This window comes from Herpailurus yagouaroundi, unplaced genomic scaffold (assembly GCF_014898765.1).
Source record: "Herpailurus yagouaroundi ecotype Mexico unplaced genomic scaffold, PumYag 181, whole genome shotgun sequence".
Lineage (NCBI taxonomy): Eukaryota > Metazoa > Chordata > Mammalia > Carnivora > Felidae > Herpailurus > Herpailurus yagouaroundi.
In genome coordinates, this window is record NW_024412412.1 from 9,711,344 (window position 1) to 9,738,111 (window position 26,768).

Sequence of the window (26,768 nt, forward strand, 5' to 3'; positions counted from 1 at the left end):
GGGACAGAGAGAGACAGAGCATGAACGGGGAGGGGCAGAGAGAGAGGGAGACACAGAATCGGAAACAGGCTCCAGGCCCTGAGCCATCAGCCCAGAGCCTGATGCGGGGCTCGAACTCACGGACCGCGAGATCGTGACCTGGCTGAAGTCGGACGCTTAACCGACTGTGCCACCCAGGCGCCCCTCTGGTCTTTTTTTTTTAAGTTAACACACATAAAATATTTACAGTAAATGAGAATTTATCTATACCCATATCTTTGTTAATATTTATTTTTTTATTGAAAACAATTTTAAACGTTTATTCATTTTTGAGAGAGAAAGAGACAGTGTGAGTGGGGGAGGGACAGAGATAGAGGAGACACAGAATTCAAAGCAGGCTCTAGGCTCTGAGCTGACAGCACAGAGCTTGATGCGGGGCTTGAGCTCGTGAACTGCGAGATCATGACCTGACCCAAAGTCAGACACTTAACCAACTGAGCCATCCAGGCGCCCCATTATTTAAGTAATATATATCAGACAAATCCTTCAAGAGATTACTTAAACAATCAAACTGTTGCATTAGTCATTTTTAAACAGACAAATCTGAAGAAGACAAAATGATGAATTCTTAATTCAAGCTGTGTGGAATTAATTTAAAGGTAAAATAAAAGGAATAATGGTAGTGATACCATTGAAAACAGAATAAACATTCATTTATTTTTACCCAGAGGGAACTCTTCTTCCAGGATTGTGCTTTACTTGTCCTATATTATTTTCAAGGGTTGTTATTAAAATAATCAGATATCAAAAAAAATGACAACATAGATTGCCCGAAGATGATATATTCAGTTGAAATTACCTAGGACCTTGCCACTCAGATTGTATCATTCTGACTGGTTTCCAGGAAATGGCAAGTCTGAGGCCCTATGTCATACCTATAAAATGGTTTGGATTTAACAACATCCCCATATTAAATTTTGAAAAGCACTGTTTGAGGATGTATTCATCGGGTCAAATTCTATCTGATATATCAAGTGCCTACAAGTGTGCAAATTATTATTTTCTTTTTCATTACTAATGAAAAGGCATCAGCACTCATTTTCAGACATTTGGTAATGTGTAATGCTTTCACTGGAGGAACTATTTTTAAAATGAATGAATGGATGAATGTAGTAATATGAATTACTTACTGGATTAAAATTGAGGAATATTTTAAGAAAAGTTAAATGTGCAAACTAAACTCAGAGGAAGGAAAGAGTTGGGAGTGACAGGGAAAAAAGATTTATTTCTTTGAAGCATAAGGATTCACAAAAAATGGTTTCAGTTCTTTTAACTTACGTGTATCAGCTCTCAACCTACGTGACTTGATGAAGTATTTATAGCAAGAAAAGCAAAGAATTAACTTCACTTTTTTTTTTCTTTTTTGACTGTAGCTAGGAAGTTAAAGTGAAAGAATCCCCAAAATGGCACAGGGCTGAAGTGGGCTTTGGTCTGACAGGGACAAGTGCTCGGACTTGAACTAATGGGAGAATTTTCTGCCACAAAGTAATAACAAGTGGAAGGGCTATGGCTATAAAACTGAGCTGTAATGAACGGGGACAAGTCAATCTGGTGTGGCCATCTCAGCCATGGGCACGCAGCTAGGTGGCACAATGAAGAACAGCCAGTGTGCACATTTTAGAACAGATTAGTGGCAAGGGCAGCAATGATAGGAAACTAGTTTTTCAGATTTCTTGGTAGTGAACAGATGTCATTTAGATGACATTGTGTGGCCATGGGTAGGTTTACAGATTTATAAATCACTCTAGTAAAATATTTCTCTTTTTTGTAAAACCCTTTCCATCTAAAAGACTATCTTAATTCAAAGATTCCCTAAGATATTGTGGAGCAACAGATGAGCACCATGGTAAGTACACAGAACGTACACAGAAAGTGAAGTACAAGTATTCCAAATAAATTAGAATTTAGACTTGTTAAATACTGACGCTTACAATGGTAGTTACTTTTATACAATTTTTGAAATTATTAAGAGTCCATGGACTTGCAATGATTCTTGTTCCACATAAATTTCACTGTATTTGGCATTCTAACATTTAGACTCTAAAGTCTCCCATTAATACATATATATATATATATATATATATATATATATACACACATATATATGTCTATCTATCTATCTATCTATCCATCTATCTATCTATAGAAATATCTAGAGCAACCATTAGAAAAATCTATGAAAAGAGACACAAAAACACCATAAATAAATAAAAATGGATTTCTAAAAAATAATCAAGTAACCCCAGGAAATAAGGGAAGAGAAAGCAGAAACAAAGTACAGAGAGGGTGCCTGGGTGGCTCAGTCTGTTGAGCATCCGAATTCGGCTCAGGTCATGATTTCGCGGTTTGTGAGTTTGAGTCCCGAGTAGGGCTCTGTGCTGACACATCGACGCTTGGAGCCTGTTTTGGATTCTTTGTCTCCCTCTCTGCCCCTCCCCTTCTCATGCTCTGTCTCTCTCTGTCCCTCAAAAACAAATAAATAATTGTTGAAAAAAATAAAAAAAATAACTATTCAACTATTAAAAAATGATCAATTAAAAATGGACAAAAGACATGAAGAGATATTTTACCTAAGAAGGTATATTGATAACCAATAAATACATGAAAAGATGCTAAAACATCATTAGCAGTAGGAAAATGCCAATTGAGACTACGATGAGAGATCACTACACCTCTATTAGAACAAGTACACAAAATAGTGACACCATGTAATGCTGGTAAAGATGCAGGAAAATAGATCACTTGTACATTGCTGATGAAAATGTAAAGTGATACAGCCACAGCCACTCTGGAAAATGGCTTGGCAGTCTGCAAAATAAACTACACATAGATTTACTATATGACCCTGTAATTGTACTCCTGACCATTTCTCTCAGAAATGAAAACTATGTCCAGACGAAAGTGTGCACACAAGTATTTATAGCAGCTATCTTTGTAATAGACCCTAACACTGAAACAACCACAATGCCTCAAATGGGCAAAAGGATAAAACAAAACAAAAGAAACAAAAAGCAAAGTTGTGGTACATCCCTAACATGGAACACTACCCAAAATATAAAACAAGCAAAAACAATTGATGGCATATGATGAGGAAAAATCTCCAGAGAATTATTCTGAATGAAATAAGCTAATCCTCAAAGGTAACATCGAGAGATTCATTTATATACCATTCTTGAAATGACAAAGTTATAGAGATAGATAACATGTTAGCAGCCGTCAGGGGTTAGGGATGGTGGAGGGAGGGATTGGGTTGTACTGTAAAGGGAGAGCAGGAAGAATATCTTTGTGGTGAAGTAATAGCTCTGTAACATGACTGCACTGGTTGTTACATGAATCTGCACACGTGTTGAAACATGACCTATAACTACATATTTATACATTGTACCAATGTCAAGTTTCTGGTTGGCCCTTATACTATAATTAAGTAAAATGCAGCCATTGGGAGAAACTGGTGGAAATGTACATGAGTCTTCTCTGCACTACTTTTGTAAGGACCTATGTATCTACATTTCAAAACAAAAAGAAAAAAAACATTAATTATCAGAGAACGCCGATGCGACAAGACCAAAGTTTTAAACGAAAGTAAGCTCCAAGCACATATAGGGAGCTCTATAATTTACCTAATATTTGCATCTCTCTCACTTCCAGTAAAGCCTTTCTACCCAATAGAAACTGGACTGAATAGTATCAGCATCACCCAGGGGCTTGTTAGAAATGCAAAACTGAAGATCACATCGAATATCTACTGAATCAGGAGCTCCTCCTTGACAAGAACCCAAAGGTCTGAATGCACATTAAAGCTGGAGTAGCTCTGATCTTAAAGAGGGACATGGTATTACTTCAAAGCTGACTCAAAATTTCAGTGAGATTTGAAAAGCTCTAGTACTTTCCTGAGAATCTCGATGGATGCTGGAGACCAGACTAGGTAAACCTGAGTGACTTAATCTGTGCAGTGTATATTCATTATACCAATGGAATATATATTTTATTAATTCTCCCTTCCTGTCCAGGAGGGAAGAAGGCCATCTGGTCTTTACCCTAATTGAAGTAGCTTTCTGTAGTTCTTTATATTAAGTGTAAAGGAAGGAATGGACCATAATCTATGAAGGAATTTAGGATCTTTTGATTGAGATTACGTTTAGTGGAGAGTCACCCATAAAATCTATCATTTTAGGGGCACCTGGGTGACTCAGCTGGTTAAGCATCTGACTTTTGATTTAGGCTCAGGTCATGATCTCATGGTTTGTGAGCTCAAGCCCACTGTCAGCGTGGAGCCTTCTGGGGATTTTCTCTCTCTCTCTCTCTCTCTCTCTTTCTGTCTCTCTCTCTCTCTCTCTCTCTCTCTCTCTCTGCTTCTTTCCTGCTTTCTCTCTCTCAAACTAAATAAACAAAATTAAAAAAACAATCTATCATTTGTTTCCCAAATCTACTCATAGGATATAACAAAATGAATATTTCTATTGCAACTTGTCCCTTAAAAGTAATTCCTTAATAGGTTACATTTTAAATTAATACCACAAAATTTTAATTCTGTAGAATGAAGTAAACTTTAAATCAGACGGTTTTAGGGTTTTGAGTTATAGCCTCTTTATATTAATTATAGTAACTATATCTTTAAGTCCTTAGAGAACTTCCCAGTAAGCAATAGAAGAATGCTTTTTATGAAATAACCTCAAAATAGTAAAATTTGTATTTTCTTGATAGGAATTTAAAAAGTTTTCTCCTGTAGGCAGGAGGAAAAAGAAAGCATTTGCTGACCCCATATCTAGCAAAAGGAATTCCTTTCCTTTGGTAAAGTACTAGATAAACTCCGTCAGAAGACGAGAGACCAAGGAGCTATTAAAAAATTAAAAAGAAAAAAACAAGAGAATTGATAAAGCTATTCCTAACAGGAAATTTGGAGAGATTTCAATGAGCTGTAGTGCAAGAGACAATATACAAAGAGACAAAAAAGAAAGGATTGGGCAGAAGGGGGTGGATATGAGACCAGGGATCACATGGGTTGGTACGGTTCCAGTGAATCGCTCCTGAGGTGGCCTTGTGATTTGATAAGCGTGAGAAACCTAATTTCTCTTTCACCTTCCACTTCCCCGTCTCTGTCTCCATCTCTGTCTCTGTCTTTCTGCTTCAACTGCTTTCCTGTCCTATCTGTGTGGGGCCCTTCATTAGGAGGTTGCTCCCAAATCTGGTCTACCAGTTACTGTTTCACCAGGGATGTGTTCCCGAATTTCCAAATCCTTCACAGTGTTTGGCATAATTCAGGTGTCAGCGCTTTGTTATTCTAATAGCTGTGAAGTGAAAACACATTTAAATCCAATAAACATGGTAAACAAAAGAACCAATATCTTTGAGTATCTGCAGAAATGATGATGGATGTGGACTTCCACTTGAAATGGAATTTGAAGGTTTGAGCCAATCCCACTTGAACATAAAAGAGAATGAATTCACCAGAAAATAAATGGTTGGCACCATTTTTTTTTAAAAGATATGTAGGGGTGCCTGGGTGGCTTGGTCGGTTAAGCGTCCGACTTCGGCTCAGGTCATGATCTCACGGTCCGTGAGTTCGAGCTCAGTGCTGACAGCTCAGAGCCTGAAGCCTGTTTCAGATTCTGTGTCTCCCTCTCTCTCTGCCCCTCCCCTGTTCATGCTCTGTCTCTCTCTGTCTCAAAAATAAAAATTAAAAAAAATTAAAAAATAAAAAAAAAAGATATGTAATAACTTTTGAAACGTATGCAAGGATAATTTTATGCAATAAAACAGTTTGTTCATGTAGTACTGAGGACTATACATTTAACACAAAGATTAAAGAAAAATTAGTGCAATTCTAACTTTTGATTATAATGACTTTTCTTGTGGGTCATAGTCTAATCTTACACGAACAGATATTTTCCTAACACTGATATACTTGTACAATTTAATATGTTCTAAAGTAATATGTGCATGAAAAATTAAGGGTCACTAATAAGGCTTACAAAGCAGAAATTACTATTGTAGTTGACTTAATCATGGAAATGCATTTCCACTGATTTAGAACTTATAATTCTATTAAATACAATATCTATTTTTCTCATTATAAGAAGGAAAGGTGAAGGAATTCTATGAGCGATTTGGGATTTGGGAGTTGTTTTATAGCACTTTACTTCCTTTACTTATCATCATATTGACTCTCCCATGCTAAGATTCTGGAAACTTCTTTCAGATGTAATTGTCATTATAAAGATCATACCACATGCATTAAGAAGATCCCAATAGAAAGACACAGAATCCCATTCAAAAGTAGTCTTGAATTCATGCAATTTCAGAAAATTTGCTTTTTCACTGGAGTGCCTGTATCCAACTTCTTTCCCTTTGGACCAGCCTATGTGTTATAGATCAGACCAGTCTCTGATAATGTAAGCAATCTCTGAATGTAAACAATGTTGAATAAATAACAAAGACATATAACACATAATTTCAGGTTGACTATTTAAAATACAAAGTGTAATGTGAATTCTTGTTATAGCCTTCATTAATCAATACAGTATGGCACTGTATCCATCATGCAAGATAACTGGGGATAAAGAAAAAAACTCCTTTTCTACTTTTTAATTCCTTAATATATGAAGACCTTGAAACATAATCGATATTATGAATGAATGTTTGGGAGAAATGTGTTACTACATTGGTCTTCATTTTAACTTTGATTGCTTTTTTATATAGTGAAACAAAAGGGAGCAGAAAAGAACAAATAATAAGGAGGACAATAAAACAAACAGACATGAACCGAAACTTTATGACATCATATAATCTCTGTGTATATAAAATCTATTTCTTTTCCAAATACTCAATAATTATCATTAAAAGCAGTAAAGGATATCGAAAATAAATTGTGGAAACTTGGGTGCTGCTTCTGTTACTGTCACACATAAACCTTGAACCAGTCAGCAAATTCTTTCAAAGCTTAGGGCTTTATTTACTTCATTACTCCACTGAAAACATAGGACATATAAAGAAAATCATTAAGAACGCATTAATATTTAAAATTCTACAACTGATAATAAAATTTTATTTAGGACAAGTTCCTGTTTATTACATCATTTAATTTGTAACTAATTGGAGTTTATCGTATGTCATCATGTTTAAGTTTCATTTCTGTATTTCCTCCTTCAATCATTCATACATTCTTCATACATTTATTCACCGCTCTGTGCTAAGCTCTAGTAACACAGCAGTGACCAAAACATGTGGTTCACCAACTTTTGACTTATGAAAGCTTCAGCGTCTCATTAAGATGTCAAAAGGGGTTATTTTGCTAAAGGTAAAAATGGCCTAGGTTTCAAATTTCTATTTCCTTAGCGACATGGTAATCTGCAAATCTTTAAAAATGGAACTATTTAAGAATTTCTGAGCATGTACTAAGTGAGCTCATGTAAAGATTAGTTAGGATCAGATGAGTTTTCTTAGGATTAAATTAGTTGATATATCTAGGTCTTATCAGCTAACTGGTGTTTGCTTCTATATTAGAAGATCATTGATTTCTCTGTAGTTTTTTACAAGCTCTTAACTGAATTCACTCAATGTGTGAAACATATTTTTCTCTTAATTTTCACTTAAATGTCTCTTAATTTTACCATGGTAGTTTTAACTAGTAGACTCTTGTAACTTGTTTTAATTTTTATTGTATATTCTTTAAATATGTCCCCAACTGAACATATAGACCAACCAGAAAACATTAAGTGACACTACGACAAAGCAGAAGTTAATGAGGAAAACCGGTATTATAAGGATTCCATAGATTGTTTTACGATCTGAAGGCATATAACTCCAATTTGTCAGATCAATACATTTATGTAGCAAAATTAAATGTTTAAAAACTTTAAAGATCAGTACTGGAAACAATAGGGGCTAGCATATTGAGTAGGACTATTTATTGCTAATAAATTCTCATCATCGAACTGAATTTCTGAAAAACACCTTCTAAGTTGAAGTCATATATCCCTTCCCACACTGCATCATTTATACCTAAAATGGAAATTATACAAGCAACTTGACTGATGAATTTATGGACTGGAAAGTGCAAAAACTATCGAAATATCAGATCATGTGAGAAGTCTGCTCATTTTCCAACACTGCAATATCAGGTTACATTTCTGTCTGAACTTTACAATATATCTAGCTCGTAAGCCAAATAAAATGAAATACGGTGTTTTCAATATACATAAATTTGGAAATTCTTTGAACTTATATAAATTAAATATAAATTACAATGTTTATAAGTATAAATATATGTTTTACTTTATCAATTGTACATGTTGAATATTTTTGTCAGGAAAAAAGCTGAAAATTGTCTCTGTCTTTAAAAAAAGGGACTTCCTTCCCATCTGATGGTCTAGTTGCACCGTCATAATTTATGAAATCATCTATCTCTTCTTCCCCTAGATTTTAAATGTACGTACTAAATCCTAGAATTGTGTGGAGGTATTGCTAGAATTTAGACTTTGATCTATGCATCTTTATATTATGCTTTACTATCTGGTAGGGTTACTCCCCTCTGCACTTCTACTATTACTGTTTTTTATAAGGTTTCTGGCTGCTCATGCTGATTTATTTTTTCTTATGACCTTTAACACCAGATCTGCTGCTTCATCTCCTTCCCACAACATGCCATTTTTTTTCCATTGGGATTTTATTATATTTATGGATGAACATATGGAGAAATGGCATTGTTATTATTTTGAGTATTACTATGCAGAACACGATATGCATTGTATTTGTTTATGCCATCTTTGGATCTTTAAGTAATATTTTAAATATTCCTTGACATAGATCAAGCTCATTTCATGTCATGATTGTATCTAGAGACATTAACAGTTTCGGCAATTGTTAGTGGACCTTTTATTCTGATATATTTTCTATCTGTGGCTTTTATATGAGAAAACTACTTATTTCTGTAGGTTAATACTGTGAATGGTAAATGAAATTATTTCCTTAATTTCCTTTTTTTTTTTTTTTGGTGGAATTTGCTTCTTTGTCAATTATCAGTTGACTGTATTTTTCATACACCTATTTCTAGGCTTTCTATTCTGTTGCATTGATCTGCACATCTTGCCTTTTGCCAATGCCACAGTGGTGCATTATTGTGGCTTATAGTAAGGCTTGAAATCAGGTAACGTGAGTTCTCCAGTGCCCTACTTCTTCAGATTTGTGTTGGTATTCTAGTATTTTTTTTTAATAATCTATGTAAAATTTAGAATCAGTTTATTGATATCCAGAGAATAATTTGGTGGGATTTTTATTTGCATTATGTAGATTCTGTAGATAAAATTGGGAAGAATTAACATTTTAATCCTATGGTGGCTTCCAATCCACATACATGAATTATTTTTTCATGTATATAGATCTTCATGAATTTTTTTATCATTGTTTCATGGTTTTTCTGCACATAGTTCCTTTATTCATATAGTTTATATTATTTCTGTATATGCAGATTTCATATCATTAATACTCTTGTTTGAGACCATATTTATATTGGTATTATTCCTGCAGAAACAGATTCAGCGATCACCTCCAGGATTTTTGGCAAAATCACTTCATTAATTTCTTGCTTGTTTTAATGGCAGTATTTAGTACTTTCTAAAAAAGTACTGATGGGAAGTAATTCTAATATAATCCAGTATGCTTTCCACCACGATTTTTTTATCTTGAATAATAGTTTATTTACTACAAAATGTCTTGGAGAAATCTCATTGTGTCACTATTTTCTGTCATTGGATGTAGCAATGGAGAAGTAGGATACAAGACTGACATTTCTTAGTATAGATTACTATAATTATTTGCCTCTCTGTTTTAAGAATTATTTATTGATACTAGAAAATTCTACTACCTTCAACCAGCTATATCTCTGATTATTCTATGCCAAATCTTTATTGTTAGAAAAGATATGCCCCTTAAATTTGCATGTGTAAACATTATTTTTATTTTCTATAATTTTTGCTGTATAAAATATTCTATTTTTTAAATCTATTCTTTTAATTCTTTCCTCAAGGATACCAATGAGATAGAGTGGTTGGATCTTCTTTTCTGCCTTCTATTTTAACTATTTCATTCAGAATTTATTTAACACTTTATTAATTTTTATTTCCTTTCTCTCACTATTCTTTTTTTTTTTTTTCAACGTTTATTTATTTTTGGGACAGAGAGAGACAGAGCATGAACGGGGGAGGGGCAGAAAGAGAGGGAGACACAGAATCGGAAACAGGCTCCAGGCTCTGAGCCATCAGCCCAGAGCCCGACACAGGACTCCCGGACCGCGAGATCGTGACCTGGCTGAAGTCGGACGCTTAACCAACTGTGCCACTATTCTTGATCATGTCTTTTAAGTTTCTTGTTATATTAGCAGTGCTATCTGTGTCTGGACTGCTTTCATGTTCACCCAGATTCTATAGTGGGTTTTTTGTTTTTGTTTTTGCTTTTTTTTTAATGTCCTCTTTCATGTCTTTCCTGGGATCTACCAGTTTATTTTTCACGTCCCATTTGTGTTTGTATTTATTTATTTAATTTTATAGCAAGAGAGAGTGTATAAACAGGGGGAGGGGCAGAGGGAGAGATAGCGAATCCCAAGCAGCCTCCATGCTCAGTGTGGAGCCAGATGTGGAGGCTGACATGGGGCTCAAACCCATGACCCTGGGATCATGACCTGAGCTGAAAACAAGAGTTAAACAATCAACCGATTGAGCCACCCAGGCTACCCTCATGTCCCATTTTTAATATTTCCCTAAATTCTTAGAGTTCCCCTTTATGCTATTGTGTATAACAGTGATTGCATAATTGCTTTTTGTAAGTTAAAAATCTGGCATCTGTAGAGAGTACAGCCTTTCAGAAGGCTGATGAAGTGAATGTTCTGGATTGCCTCTTGTCTGTGTTCCAGTCTCAGCCTCTTCCACTATGTTCTTTCCTCACCAAAATGTCTGGAAACTTTAGAACAATATTCTCTAACTTTGTTTATAGCAAGACTCTGGATTAGATTTTACCAGTGAGAATCACTTCCTTGATATTTACAAACCAAAACAGGAGTAGAAGCTGTTATTCCTTCTCAGTGATAGAAAGTGTGTGGCTTTCCATCCCATTTTTAACTAGGTCTGATGCTTAAAGTTTCAGTTATGCTAGTTAGTGAGTTCTAGAGATCTGCTCTAGCACATGATGCCTATGGTTAATGTCATTGAGTACTTCCAATGCATCAAGACAGTAAATCTCACGGTACATATTCTTATCACAAATATAGACAAAAAATCCCATGCTCCACACAAATATACCCACAAAGAGACACAGGAAACTTTGGGAAATGTTGGATATATCTATTATCTTGATTGCAGTGATAGTATCAAAAGTGTTTGCATATGTCCAAACTCACCCATTGGACACAAAATAGATGTTGTTCTTTGCATATCAATTATACCTGAATAAAGTGGTTAAAAGCAAAACAAAATGAACAACCAAACAAAAAAACTTGTGACCTATTGTAGATAGCCAGTGAGATATTTTTACATAAGCATTACAGGTCTTCCTTGTGAATGAGAAATGTTATTGCATCTGGTAACTGAGACCATTAGCATTCATGTCCTACCATTCCTGCATTTCTAGTGCATTTCTTTCTTTGCATTCATTCTCCACTTCAAACAATTTGGTGAGCCTCTAATTCCCTATATTTATAATTTTCAGATGGAAATATTTAGGTTGGTTCTATCCTCTCATCAAACCTTGACCAATCGAGTCAGCAATTTTCAGCTTCCTTGAAGCTAGGTCACAGTTGGGTCATAATGTGAATAAATAAGATAAACACATCCCACACATGCAAACAGAATCCAACGATTTAAGTTTTTACAAGGGCTGTGATAGTGGCAATATTTAGAGGTAGAACTAGTAACAGTTTTGGTAGCAGTATCTAGCATCCAACCACTGTGGAGATTTGGTAGAAACTGCACTGTATCTTTGCCATGAAAGACTGGCAATGGACTAATTTTATGTTACTATTTTGAGTATCATCCCTGGCTGTGTAATTACATTCTTATTTCTCTAACAACTTTGGGCTTTCATCTATCTACCTAATACTTTCTAATAGCTTTCTTTTCCTTGAATTTGACAGTTTGCTTTTTCCTTTATATTCCACACTAAGACATGAATGAATGACAGAGCAAATGGTGCATAAAGTGACTGCAGGCAAAAAAAAAAAAAAAAGTATCTGGGAATATCTGGGAGGTTTCAGGACTAGATATAAAAAATAGTGAATACCCAGGGGTGTCCGGGTGGCTCAGTTGATTAAGCATCCGACTCTTAATTTTGGCTCAGGTCATGATCTCACGGTTCATGAGATGGAGCCCCACATCAGTCTCCATGCTTTTAGCATGAATCCTGCTTGGGATTCTGTCTCTTTCTCTCTCTCTGCCCCTCACCTCACGTACTTCCTCTTTCTCTCCACATAAATAAATAGATAAATAGATAGATATATAGGTAGATAGATAGATAAATAGTGAAGGTCCAGTTAGGAAGAAGGAATGGCCTTATGGCAGTTTAAGGAGCACAGTGAGAAAATAATTCCTCAAATGATCCCTTATCATCATTTGGAAAAAGGACCCTATGTAGCAGCTCACACTCCTTGGCAACACTCTATCCAATTTAATCTACCTTCTTTCTTCATATAGCATACATCAACATTGGATAAGTCATACATTGAATCAATTTGTTCATTACTTGTTTATTAGCACCACCGCACAGAGAGATCTTTTATTCACTGCTGTATCCCACTAGCCTAGAACAGGGCATGGAAGAGAATGGATATTCAACACTTATTTTGTACTGAATGGATAAATGACTTAAAGATGTGGAGAATAAGTATTCCTACTTGATAATTTCAAAGAATATAAAGGAAGGATGGTTCCTTCAAATACTTTGCTTAAATAAAAAGGATATAAAATTCATTTCTAAATTTCTAAATTTCTGAGGGGGCCAAGATGGCAGAACAGCATGGAAGTTTTTTTGTGCATCTTGCGTCTATGAAATACAGCCAGACCAAAACTAAACCATCCTGCACACCTACAAAGCTGATCTGAGGATTAACACAACAATCTGCACAACATGAACCACCAAACTCAACAGGTACACAGTGAGGAGAGGTGAACTTGGGGAGAGAGAAGCCACAGAGGGCAGGGAGCTGTTTTTGCACGCAAAGAGAGGACCGAGATGGGGGGGGTAGGAGGGGATACAGGAAAAGCACCCCTCGACAAAAGCAGCTGGAGAGGAAGTAGAAAATTGGAAACAGCCACCGGGACTAAACTAAAAGGGAGAAAGGAGAAAAGAGAGGGTTTAAATTTCAATAAGACTGTAAACAGGGAGCACGGAGTCTGAAACTCCGCAGCTGATACCTGGCAGTACTCTGGTGGGAAGGGCGAATCCCCAGGAGCAGAGTGGGGTCCAGGAGGTTCTTGGCCCACATGGGGAGAAGCAGTTCACTGCTGGAAGAACATTTGGTAGAGGCTGTGAGGCCACCTGGGCCCAGCAGACCCCAGAAAATGGCCACATTCCCTGGTGCTGGAACAAGGTCGTTGAGGGTGAAGCCTGGTGCCAGATGTGTGTTGTGATTTTCCATAATCACTGAGATGCTGCTGCTACATTGTCTCGCGAACTTTTTCTTGGGCAGGCTGGCACCTAGCTGCAGTCTCTGGGCCTCGGCAGCAGCACAGTCCCGTGAACTTTCCTGGGTGCAGCCGGCACCCAGCCTTGCTCAGTAAGACCTTCCCACATGGGGGTGGAACAGGTCAAAGCTGCAGTCCTTCAGAAGCAAGGGGCCAGGAAAAACAGCCGCATCTGAAACAAAACTCGGGAAAGAGGTACTTCCCGGGGCTCGGTCACAGACAGTGAAAAAGCAGGGAGTGGATGAAATCTGAAGACAGAGGACTGGTGCGCAATTGCTGACCAGGGAGAACAGAGTTCTGATACTAGAGACTGGGTAGCTGGGTGATGCCGTCTTCACCTCTCCCACGCATGTGCATACACATCTATGAGCGCGGAAAAATCCACCCCAGTAGGCTAGCAGTGCCATCTAGTGGAGAGCGGAGCTGTTACACTGAGCCCCGCCCAACTGGGCCAACCTCACTCTTCAAGAACAAAAGTCTCACCGCCTACTTAGTTTATGGACTATAAAGTTCTACATAGTCTGACTTCTAGGGGAAAACAAAGTAATTTCAGTCCTGTTTCAGTGTTAGCCAGACCATCTATTCAATTTTCTTTTTTTTCTTTTTCATTTATTTTTCTTGAATACAGAAAGAGAAAAACTTCATTTTTATTTTCAATTTTTATTAAAAAATTTTTTCTTTAATTTTTACTATATTTTTTACTTGTCTGTAATTTTTTTCAAATTCAATTTTACTTCCATAATTTTATTTTAGTCTACTTCAGTGTATTCACTTTTTCAAATTTTCAAACAATTTCCTTTTTTTTCTTTTTTCTCTATTTTGTTTCTTTTTTTTCTTGAATACAGAAAAAGAAAATTTCACTTTTATTTTTAATTATTATTAAAAATATTTTTCTTTAATTTTTTTCTACTATATTCTTTACTTTTGTGTAAATTTTTTCAAATTCTATTTTACTTCCATCATTTCATTTTAGTCTACCTCATTGTATTTATTTTCAAATTTTCAAACAATTTCCTTTTTTAAATTTTTCCCCATTTTTCTCTAATTGATCAAGCCACTTTCAACACCCAGATCAAAACACACCAAAGTTCTAGCATCATTTATTCATTTTTGTGTGTGTTTTTAATTTTTTAATTTTAATACTTTTTTAATTTTAATATTTTTTAATTTTAATTTTTTCTACCTCATTAATTCCTTTTCTCCCTTCAAAATACAATCAAAGGAATTCAGTCCAAAAGAAAGAGCAGGAAGAAACAACAGCCAGGGACTTTACCAACCCAGATACATAAAAGATGTCTGAAGCAGAATTGAGAATCACGATAATAAGAATATTGGCTGGAGTCAAGAATACACCAGAATTCTTTTCTGTGAAGATAAAAGAGGTAAAAGCTAGTCAGGATGAAATAAAAAACATTATAACTGAGCTGCAATCATGGGTAGATGCCATGGAGGCAAGGATGGATGAGGCAGAACAGAGAATCAGCGATATAGACTACAAACTTATGGAGAATAATGAAGCAGGAAAAAAAGAGGGAGATTAAGGCAGAACAGCACAATTTCATAATTAGAGAAATCAGTGACTCATTAAAAAGGAACAATATCAGAATCATAGGGGTCCCAGAGGAGGAACAGAGAGAAATAGGGGTAGAAGGGTTATGTGAGCAAATCATAGCAGAAAACTTTCCTAACCTGGGGAAAGACACAGACATCAAAATCCAGGAAGCACAGAGGACTCCCATTAGACTAAAAAAAAAACTGACCATCAACAAGGCATACCATAGTCAAATTCACAAAATACTCAGGCAAGGAAAGAATCATGAAAGCAGCAAGGGAAAAAAAGTCCCTAACCTACAAGAGAAGACAGATCAGGTTGGTAGCGGCCCTATCCACAGAAACTTGGCAGGCCAGAAAGGAGTGGCAGGATGTATTCAATGTACTGAGTCAGAAATATACAGCCAAGAATTCTTTATCCAGCAAGGCTGCCATTCAAAATAGAAGGAGAGAAAAAAGGTTTCCCAGACAAACAAAAATTAAAGGAGTTTGTGCCACCAAACCAGACCTGCAAGAAATTTTAAGGGGTACTCTCTACGGGGAGAAAAGATGAAAGAATAAATAAATAAATAAATAAATAAATAAATAAATAAATACCAAAAGCAACAACAATTAGAAAGGACCAGAGAACACAACCAGAAACTCCAACTTGACAAGCAACATAATGGCAATAAATTCATATCTTACAGTACTCACTCTAAACATCAATGGACTCAATGCTCCAATCAAAAGACATAGGGTAACACAATGGATAAGAAAACAAGATCCATCTATATGCTTTTTACAAGAGACCCACTTTAGACCTAAAGACACCTTCAGATTAAGAGTAAGGGGATAAAAAGCCATCTATCATGCTAATGGTCAACAAAAGAAAGCCAGAGTAGCCATACTTATATCAGACAATCTAGACTTTAACATAGAGACTGTATGAAGAAATGCAGAAGGGCATTATATCATAATCAAGGGGTCTATCCACCAAGAAGACCTAACAATTGTAAACATTTATGCACCAAATGTGGTGGTATTCAAATATATAAATCAATTAATCACAAACATAAAGAAACTCATTGATAGTGATACCATAATAGTAGGAGACTTTAACACCCCACTTACAACAATGTACAGATCATCTAATCCAAAAATTAACAAGGAAACAATAGACCAGATGGACTTAACAGACTGGAACAGATGGACTTAAGACATATGGACCAGATGGACTTAACAGATATATTCAGAACATTTCATCTTAAAGCAGCAGAATATACATTCTTCTCCAGTGCTCATGGTACATTCTCCAGAATAGACCACATACTGGGACACAAATCAGCCCTCAGCAAGTACAAAAAGATTGAGATCATACTGTGCATATTTTTAGACCACAACGCTATGAAACTCGAAATTAACCACAAGAAAAAAATTGGAAAGTTAACAAATACTTGCAGACTGAAGAACATCCTAGTAAAGAATGAATGGGTTAACCAAGAAATTAAAGAGGAAATTATTCACCATGACCTGGGATGCAGGGCTGGTTTGATATCCACAAAACAATCAATGTGATTCACCACATCAATAAAAGAAAGGACAAGAAACATATGATCCTCTCAATAGATGCAGAGAAAGCATTTGGCAAAATACAGCATCTCTTGAAAGGAACCCTCAAGATAGTAGGGATAGAAGGATCATACCTCGAGATCATAAAAGCCATATATGAACGTCCCAATGCTAATATCATCCTCAATGGAGAAAAACTGAGAACCTTCCCCGTAAGGTCAGGAACAAGACAGGGATGTTGACTCTCACCACTCTTATTCAACATAGTATTGGAAGTCTTAGCCTCTGCCATCAGACAACACAAAGAAATAAAAGGCATCCACATCAGCCAGGAGGAGGTCAAATTTTCGCTCTTTGCAGATGACATGATACTGTATACTGAAAACCCAAAAGATTCCACCAGAAAAACTGCTAGAACTGATTCATGAATTCAGCAAAGTTGTAGGATATAATATCAATGCACAGAAATTGGTTGCATTCCTATACACCAACAATGAAGTGACAGAAAGAGGAATCAAGGAATTGATCCCATTTATAGTTGCACAAAAACCCATAAAATACCTAGGAATAAATCTAACCAAAGAGGTGAAAAATCTATACACTGAAAACTATAGAAATCTTATGAAAGAAATTGAAGAAGACACAAAATATGGAAAAAGATTCCATGCTCCTGGATAGGAAGAACAAATATTGTTAAAATGTCGATACAACCCAAAGCAATCTACATATTCAATGCAATTCCTATCAAAGTAACACCAGCATTCTTCACAGAGCTATAACAAATAATCCTAAAATTGGTATGGAACCAGAAAAGGCCCCGATTAGCCAAAGCAATCTTGAAAAAGAAAACCAAAGCAGGAGGCATTACAATCCCAGATTTCAAGCTATACTACAAAGCTGTAATCATCAAGACAGTATGGTACTGGCACAAGAACAGACACTCAGATCGATGGAACAGAATAGAGAACCCAGAAATGGACCCACAAACATATGGACAACTAATCTTTGACAAAGGAGGAAAGAATCCAGTGGAATAAAGGCAGTCTCTTCAGCAAGTGGTGCTGGGAAAAGTAGACAGCGACATGCAGAAGAATGAACCTGGGCCACTTTCTGACACCATACACAAAAATAAACTCAAAATGTATGAAAGACCTCAATGTAAGACAGGAAGCCATCAAAATCTTCAAGGAGAAAGCAGGCAAAAACCTCTTTGATCTTGGCCGCAGCAACTTCTTACTCAACACGTCTCTGGAGGCAAGGAAAACCAAAGCAAAAATGAACTACTGGGACCTCATCAAACCAAAAGCTTCTGCACAGCAAAGGAAATAATCAGCAAAACTAAAAGGCAACTGACAGAATGCGATAAGATATTTGCAAACAACATATCAGGTAAAGGGTTAGTATCCAAAATCTATACAGAACTTATAAACCTCAACACCCAAAAAACAAATAATCCAGTGAAGAAATGGGAAAAGACATGAATAGATACTTCTCCAAAGAAGACATCCAGATGGCCAACAGACACATGAAAAAATTCTCAGTATCACTCATCATCAGGGAAATACAAGTCAAAACCACAATGAGATACCACCTCACACCTGTCAGGATAGCTAACATTAACAACTGAGGCACCAACAAATGTTGGCGTGGATACGGAGAAAGAGGATCTCTTTTGCATTGTTGTGGGAATGCAAGCTGGTGCAGCCACTCTGGAAAATAATATGGAGTTTCCTCAAAAAACTAAAAATAGAACTACCCCAGACCCAACTACTAGGTATTTATCCAAGGGATACAGACAGGTGTGCTGTTTCGAAGGAGGACATGCACCCCAATGTTTATAGCAGCACTATCAACAGTAGCCAAAGTACGGAAAGAGCCCAAATGTCCCTCGATGGATGAATGGATAAAGAAGATGTGGTGTATATATATACAATGGAATACTACTCAGCAATCAAAAAGAATAAAATCTTGCCATTTGCAACTACATGGATGAAACTGGAGGGTATTATGCCAAGTGAAATTAGTCAGTCAGAGAAAGACAAAAATCATATGACATCACTCACATGAGGAACTTAAGGGAAGTTCCCTTAAGGGAAGGGAAGCAAAAAAAAAAAAAAAACCCATAAAAACAGGGAGGGGGACAAAACAGAAGAGACTCATAAATATGGAGAACAAACAGAGGGTTACTGGAGGGTGTGTGTGCAGTGGACGGGCACTAAGGAATCTACTCCTGAAATCATTGTTGCACTATTTGCTAATTTGGATGTAAATTAATTTTTTTTTTTAATTTCTAAATTTCTAAACATGTCTAAATTCTCTGGGATAAATTCCAAAAACATTCTATGATAATTCTAAAAGAATGTCTTTTATATTTTAACCACAAAATAAGATAACAGAACAAAAATTCAAATTTTGAATCCTCTGTGTCTAACTTGCATTCATATCCTTTTAATTTTCAATGTAACATCTGGAAGATGATTAAATAATAGTGGGTGGGGGGACAAATTTGAAAGTTTAGATTCATTCATTCATTCAACCATATCATCTATCTATCTATCTATCTATCTATCTATCTATCTATCTATCTATTTATCTATCATCTTTCTATTTATTGATGTTTTTACATTTATTTATTTTTGAGAGACAGAGAGAGAGGGAGCGTTGAGCGGGGGAGTTAGAGACAGCGGGAGACAGAATCTGAAGCTCACTCCAGGCGCTGAGCTGTCATCACAAAGTCTGATGCAGGGATTGAAGTCATGAACAGTGAGATCACAACCTGAGCTGAAGTCAGACGCTTGACAGACTCAGCCACTCAGGCGTCCCAACAAGTCATTTTTGAGAGTTTATTATGTGCTACACTCTACTCTAGACACTGAAGGAAACAACACTACTCTGTCATAAAAGTTATCTCATAATCAAGAGTCTCCCTTGCCAGCAGAATCACTTCTTCCTCTATCTGCTTTCTGCACATTCTTTAGCAACCTCTCCTACAAGATGAACTTGCAAGGAGAAAGAAATATTCAATCCTCATTCTCACTGTCTCTCATTTCTCCAGGACTAGATTAGATCATGTTCTTTGGATCAGTTACAAAGTCAACCTGGGAGCAAAAGACTTACATGTCAGAACTGTAAATGTGTTTTAAATTACATTCTATAGGATAAAATCATGGTAAGTATATCTGTGCATAGTTTCTGAAAACTACAAAATTAGGATGGAACATCATTATAGTCTGATTTGAATTGATGAATGAGTGCATTTGCCATTCAATATGCACCCAATGTGCTAGATCAGGCAGATAGGAATGTTTATAATCACTCTTTTTGTTTAGTTATTTAGTATGGGGCCATGAAATTAGATTGGATTTAGTAGGGGGCCATCAAAATAAAATTTGAGATGGTAGAAATTCCTGATTACAATGTACAGAACAGACTTCAAGAACATAGAGAGATATTTCTTGAGTAGATTTGTCAGGTGTAAGAAACTCAGCTCCGCCAAACTATGCCCTCTGAATGGACCCAGAAGTGAATGCACTCAACAAGTTATTATAAAAAAACAATGAAGAGAGATCATTATGGTCTCTAAAGAGTGGTGGTAGATTAAAAGTTCGCTGTAGAGAGATACTTCAATTAAATGACTTTCTGATTTCAGTTGGAATCTCAGGATTCCAAGGATAGCAAAGTCAGAAAAGACATTTCATAAAACCTCCCAGCCATGTTCCATAAATCTTGTTCCTAGAATTCCTCAAAATGTAATCGGTCCTATTTTTTTTTCAGAATAAATATGTACAAGGAAACAAAAATACATAGACATTATCTTTACAGAAAATCTTGTAACCTGGCTCTACAACTATCATGAGAATGCAGCTTACTTTGGCAAGTGATAAATAGTTTACTTAGCAGGTCTTTTCATCTCACCTAAAATTATTTTCCGTTTTTTTAAACATATATTTGTAATAGCACTTGACAGAATTCTAGTCCTTATATGACCATTTGAACATGAGGGAGGCATCTTTTTCCCAGAATAATAAACCAAAGGTGATACTATTTCACCTGGGGAATTATGGAGATTAGTTTCACTATCAAAACATAAAATATGATTCCCTGTTTATTCTTAAAAGAAGTCAGGTGGTTTGGGGAGGCAGATAGCAGTACAACCTAAAATTATTAATTGGCAATTTCAACTTCAGAGATTTTATCTGATAGGTACTCTTTACCTCAGCAAAACAATTCAATCTTAGGATCTCATAAACGACAATTAAACTTCCAATTTATTTTTACCCTCTTACGTTAATAGTTAGAAAATATCAGAAGCATAAAGCAGAGATAACAGTATATGTTAATTCTATTGTACTGAGTTGTAGTCATCATTTGGCTCATTATATAACACAAATTAGAATAAAAGAGCTTTAATAGTCTAACATCCTTTATGGCATTATGGCATTAATTCCTTATATCTCCCTGCTGTTAGTACATAGAGAACATAGGATATTAGGTATAATGTATGCTGTTAAGAATTATTAGGGGCATAATGTAGAAGATTAATTGCATAGAAATTACATATCTGTCATTTCAGTAAAATTCCTTTTGGTCCAGTGTTCTACTCCATGTAAAATAACCCTATCCAAAATGAATGAAGTGACACAGTTCTCTACAGTAATCTTCAAAGCCATAAAACACACACACACACACACACACACACACACACACACACACACACATTTGGTGTGTGTGTCTGACCATTTTTCAATGAATGAAAATAAATCAAGGAAAGATCTCTAAATATCCACTTTTTAATGGAAAAGCAGACATATCACAGAGCGTTGGTTACATATGGAATCGCCATATATTTTCCCATTTCAAGCAATGGTTATTTGGGAAGTGGATTTCTTTTTCCTACTTAACAGTCTGAGCATACTTGGGATTGCCTAATGTCTTATACAAAGTCATTAAAATCATCATAATGGCAGTGGTTTTATGCAAATAATTCACTGTACAAACATATATTTAATATTATGAGTTGAGGCCCATGGCATTCATTGGTGGCACGTTCAAATCCAGGTTTGTCTGTGATAGTCCTGTACTAGACCAATTTTTATTGTATAGTAATTAATATTAACTTCATTGTCTCTCAGAATCTTCAGAAGTGTTTCTATTGGTATGATAAAGACATTTTTAAAAACTTTCTTCATTGGGTTTATCATATTCTCCATCACATTGAAACACTAGTCCCTATTATAGAAAATGATATATTCAAAGTTGAAGAAATGCACAATGCTGTTTCCTCTCACTGTCAGAAAGGACAGTTAAAAACAAACAAACAAACAAACAAAACAAAACAAACAGAAGCAAGAAAGAAAGAGAAAAAGAGATGGAAAAAAGAATCCAATTTTTCACTCTTACATGTGATTGTTCACTGAGAAAAACATTTCTGCTTCCCCCCTCCCCACACCTGGCCTACTGGGATCGTCTGACTGAGAATTTTTGCTCTTCAAGTGAAACATATTTCATTGGTATACACATATTGATTCCTTTAATAGGAAGATAGGGTTTTTACTGAACTAGTAGGCAACAGTAAGAGTTATCTATCAAGGTTAACAGGAATACTGATAACTTAGGTTCAAAAAAAAAGAGAAAGTTAGCTGAAATGTGAAGAATTCTCTAGGGCATCCTCTGACAATATCACCAAGGAGGAGTCAAACATCAAGGGATCAAATCACTCCGGAATCAAATTTTGCTTTATGCTGTTGGGTAATAAGGTACTGCATTACTATGAATATATTTGAGTGTTTTTTAAATTGCTGAAGCAAAAAATAAATAAATAAATAAATTGCTGAAGCAAAGTAGATGTCTATAATTCTCTCTTGCTATCTAAATTACTCTTCTGATGATGATGGTGGTAATGATGATGAAATATAACATTTATTTAGTGCCTAATATTTGTCAGACACTGTTCTAAGTACATGTCAGGTATAATTAATTTAATCCTCAGGTAGATATTATTAAGATACACTTGCCAGGACACATAAATCTAAAAGATAGCTTTTAAAACCTCCCTAAAACATATCTATTTCTGTCAGGTAATGGAACAGAAGTGATATAGAGCTAAATTTAAAGATTACACAAAATAGGGGCACCTGGGTGGCTCAATTGGTTAAGCATCTGACTTCGGCTCAGGTCACGATCTCCTGGTTTGTGCCCCGCACTGGGCTCTGTGCTGACAGCTCAGAGCCTGGAGCCTGCTTCGGATTCTTTGTCTCCTCTCTCTGCCCTTCCCACACTTGCATGTTGTCTCTCTGTCTCTCTCTCTCTCTCTCTCTCTCTCTCTCTCTCTCTCTCTCTCTCAAAAATAAATAAACATTAAAAAAATGATAAAGACCACAGAAAATTGAAAATGGTGTTAGGAGAGGGTGATATGTAACTGTTGGTGGTCCTTTTGCACAAGCCGAACACATGGACATCTTCAGTAAAGATGATAGGCTGGCTCTCACTCTTTCCTCTTTCTTTTAACTCTGTGACTTAAACATAGGAAACAAGAAAGCTATTTATTGCTAACCAAATATAAATATCATCAGTACCTTCACATGTAAATCTTGGCAAAAACTTTTGCTTGATCATCTGAAGATCGTCAAATAATTTAATCTATTTTTTGGAATCTGAAAATGAATACGACCTTACTTTCTAATCTTTCAAAGGCCCAAGAGAAAAAAGTTAGCTTTTTGAAATGTAACATTAGTCTCTGGTGATCTGCGCACATCTACGAACAGCAAATTTTATACTGGCCAGGACTTTTCCTGAATGATGGTGGGAATAAAAGGCAGGCTTCATATCAGCAAACACTTAACAACTTCCAGCAGATGTTGTAAGATGCTTCACTGATTTGTCCTACCATCAGCTGGACAATTATGTCAGTTTGATTCTCTATGAAATGCACTGTGTCCATTTTAGTCTAACTGACAGACACGGATATTTTTCTCTGATGAATTTTTTGTACCATTCTAAATGCAACCTGATGAACAATGCTTTCATAAAAGACTGGAAATAGTTTTCCCTCTCCAAGTTGAAAGCATCAATGGTTAGTGAACATTTATGCGAGATTTGAGGGGTTAGCATTCTTATCTAGATGTAGAGCCATGGGAAAAATACATATTCTATGCATGTAAGTCAACTTAAATAATTTTAATTACAAAAATTTGTCCACATAACCATAATATTTGGCAAGATCCAAATGAAAAAGTGTAGCGATTTCTTTGCAAATGTCGAACATACTATATATAAGGAATGTTGAGGCCCCTGAACGGCTCAGTGCATTAGGCATCAGACTCTTGATTTCGGCTCAGGTCATGATCTCCTTGTGTATAGGGCTCGGGGCTGATGGTGGGGGGGGGGGTGTGATGCTGCTGGGTTTCTCTCTCTCTTCCTCTCCCACTCATGTTCATTTTCTCTCTCTCTCAAAATAAATAAACACTGAAGAAAAAAAATGTTATATGTAAACAAATAAGAAATGTGCTGCCTAAATAAGCCAATACTAGAAGTCTCAAAATTTGGAATTTGCTATAAAAATTATGATTGTCTTTCTTTTCTTTTAATATAAATCATCTTTTAAGCCCAGGCTTTGTCAATACTTAATAATAATCCATGTTTGTTTAAAGTAACTATGGGGGGGGGCACCTGGATGAGTCAGTTAAGCGTCCTACTTTGGCTCAGGTCGTGATCTCACCATTCATGAGTTTGAGCCCTGCGTGAGGCTCTGTGCTGATGGCTCAGAGCCTGGAACTTGCTTCGGATTCTGTGTCTCCCATTCTCTCTCTGCCCCTCCCCTACTCATGCTCTGTCTCACTGTCTCTCAATAAATAAATAAACATTGAAAAATATATACAAAGTAACTATAGGGGCATTTGTTGGCTCAGTCAGTGTAACAACTGACTCTTGATCTCAAGGTTGTGATTTCAAGCCCCACAGTGGGCAAAAATCTAATTTAAAAGAATTTTTTTAACTTTAAAATGAATACATTGTAGAGCAGAATGTATTTTGATGACACTAAAAACAAATAACAGAAGTTAATCTTTAACATATACATTTAAATTAGTAGTACTTTAGAATGTCATCATGCTATATATTTAATCCAAAATCATTTTTTATGAATATAATGTTTTTTTCCAGTTTTATTGAGCAATAATTGACAGGCATCACTGTACAGGTTTAACGCCTATTGCACGATGGTTTAACATATATTGTAAAATAATTGCCCACAATAGGTTCAGTTAGCATCCATCTTCTCATATAGATACAATAAAAAGAAATTAAAGAAGAAAGGAAAAAAATAATTTTCTTCTTGTGATGAGAACTCTTAGGATTTACTCTCTTGACAATTTTCCTATATACCACACAGCACTGTTAGCTATAGTCATCATGCTGTACATTATATACCTACCATGTATTTTATAACTGGAACTTTGTACCTTTGACCACCTTCCTCCAATTCCCCCCTCCTACCACTCCCTACCTCTGACAACTGCAAATTTGATCTTTTTTTTTTTCTAGGAGTTAGTTATTGCTTTAGATATTACATAAGTGACACCACACAGTATTTGTCTTTCCATATTTCACTTTGCATAATGCCTTCAGAGTCCAACACATTGTTGCAAACAGTAAGATTTCCTCATTTTTTATGACTGAAAACTATTCTATTACGTGCATACATACTACAGCTTTCTCATATATCCATCAATGAACACTTAGGCTGCTTCTATTAGGCTATTGTAAATAATGGTAACAATTATGTAAATAATGCTGCTATGAACATGGGGGTGAACATGTCTTTTTGTGTGTTTCTGTTATTTCCAGAAGTGGAATTGCTGGATCATATGGTAGTTCTATTTTTAATTTTTTTTATGATCTTCCATATTGTTTTCACAGTGCCTCCACCAATGCCAACAGTGCACAAGGGTTCCTTTTTTGAAACATCAATGCCTGCACTTGTTACCTCTTATCGTTTTGACCATGGCCATTCTAACAGGCATGAGATAATATCGCACTGCGGTTTTAGTTTGCACTTCCCTAATGACTAGTGATATTAAGCTTCTTTTCATATACCTGTTGACCATTTGCATATCTCCTCTGGAAAAATGTTTATTCAGCTCCTAATGCCCAGTTTTGTTTTAATTGAGCTGCTTTATTGCTATTGAGTTGTAAGAATTCCTTACATGTTTTGGATATTAACCCCTTATCAGATGTATGTTTGCAAATACTTTTTTCCCATTCTATGGGTTGTATTTTCACCACATTGATGGTTTCATTTGCTGTGCAGAAGCTCTTAGGTTTGAGGTAGTCCCACTTACTTTTTGTTTTGTTGCTGTGCTTTAGGTGTCATATCCAGAAATATTACCAAGACCTAAATAAAGAGGCTTTGTTCTTATGTTTCTTTTAGGAATTTCATGGTTTCCGGTCTTACATTTAAGTCTTTAATCCATTTCAAGTTAATTTTTATGAATAGTGTAAGAAATGGGTCCAGTTTCATTCTTTTATAGGTGCATATGCTATTTGCTGAAGACACTGCTTTTTTTTTTTTTCCATTGAGTATTTTTGGCTTCTTTGCCAAATATTAGTTGGTTGTATATGCTTAGGTTCGTATCTGGGGTCTCAGTTCTGTTCAATTATTCTATTGGTCTACTTTTATGCCAGTACCATACTGTTTTGATGACTATGGGTTTACCATATAGCTTGAAATCAGGGACTGTGAGACCTGCTGTGTTCTTCTTTCTCAGATTTTCTTTGGCTGTATGGGGAAATCAAATAGCTATGTCCTGGGTTAGTAGATAATAGGGAATGCATTGCAAAGCAGAAAACTGCTTTTTGGCCTTGCTGAAAATAGCAGACCACACTTCGCTTATCTAGTTAATGTACATACAAGGGGCACTCACTTCGCTTATCTAGTTAATGTACATACAAGGGGCACTCACT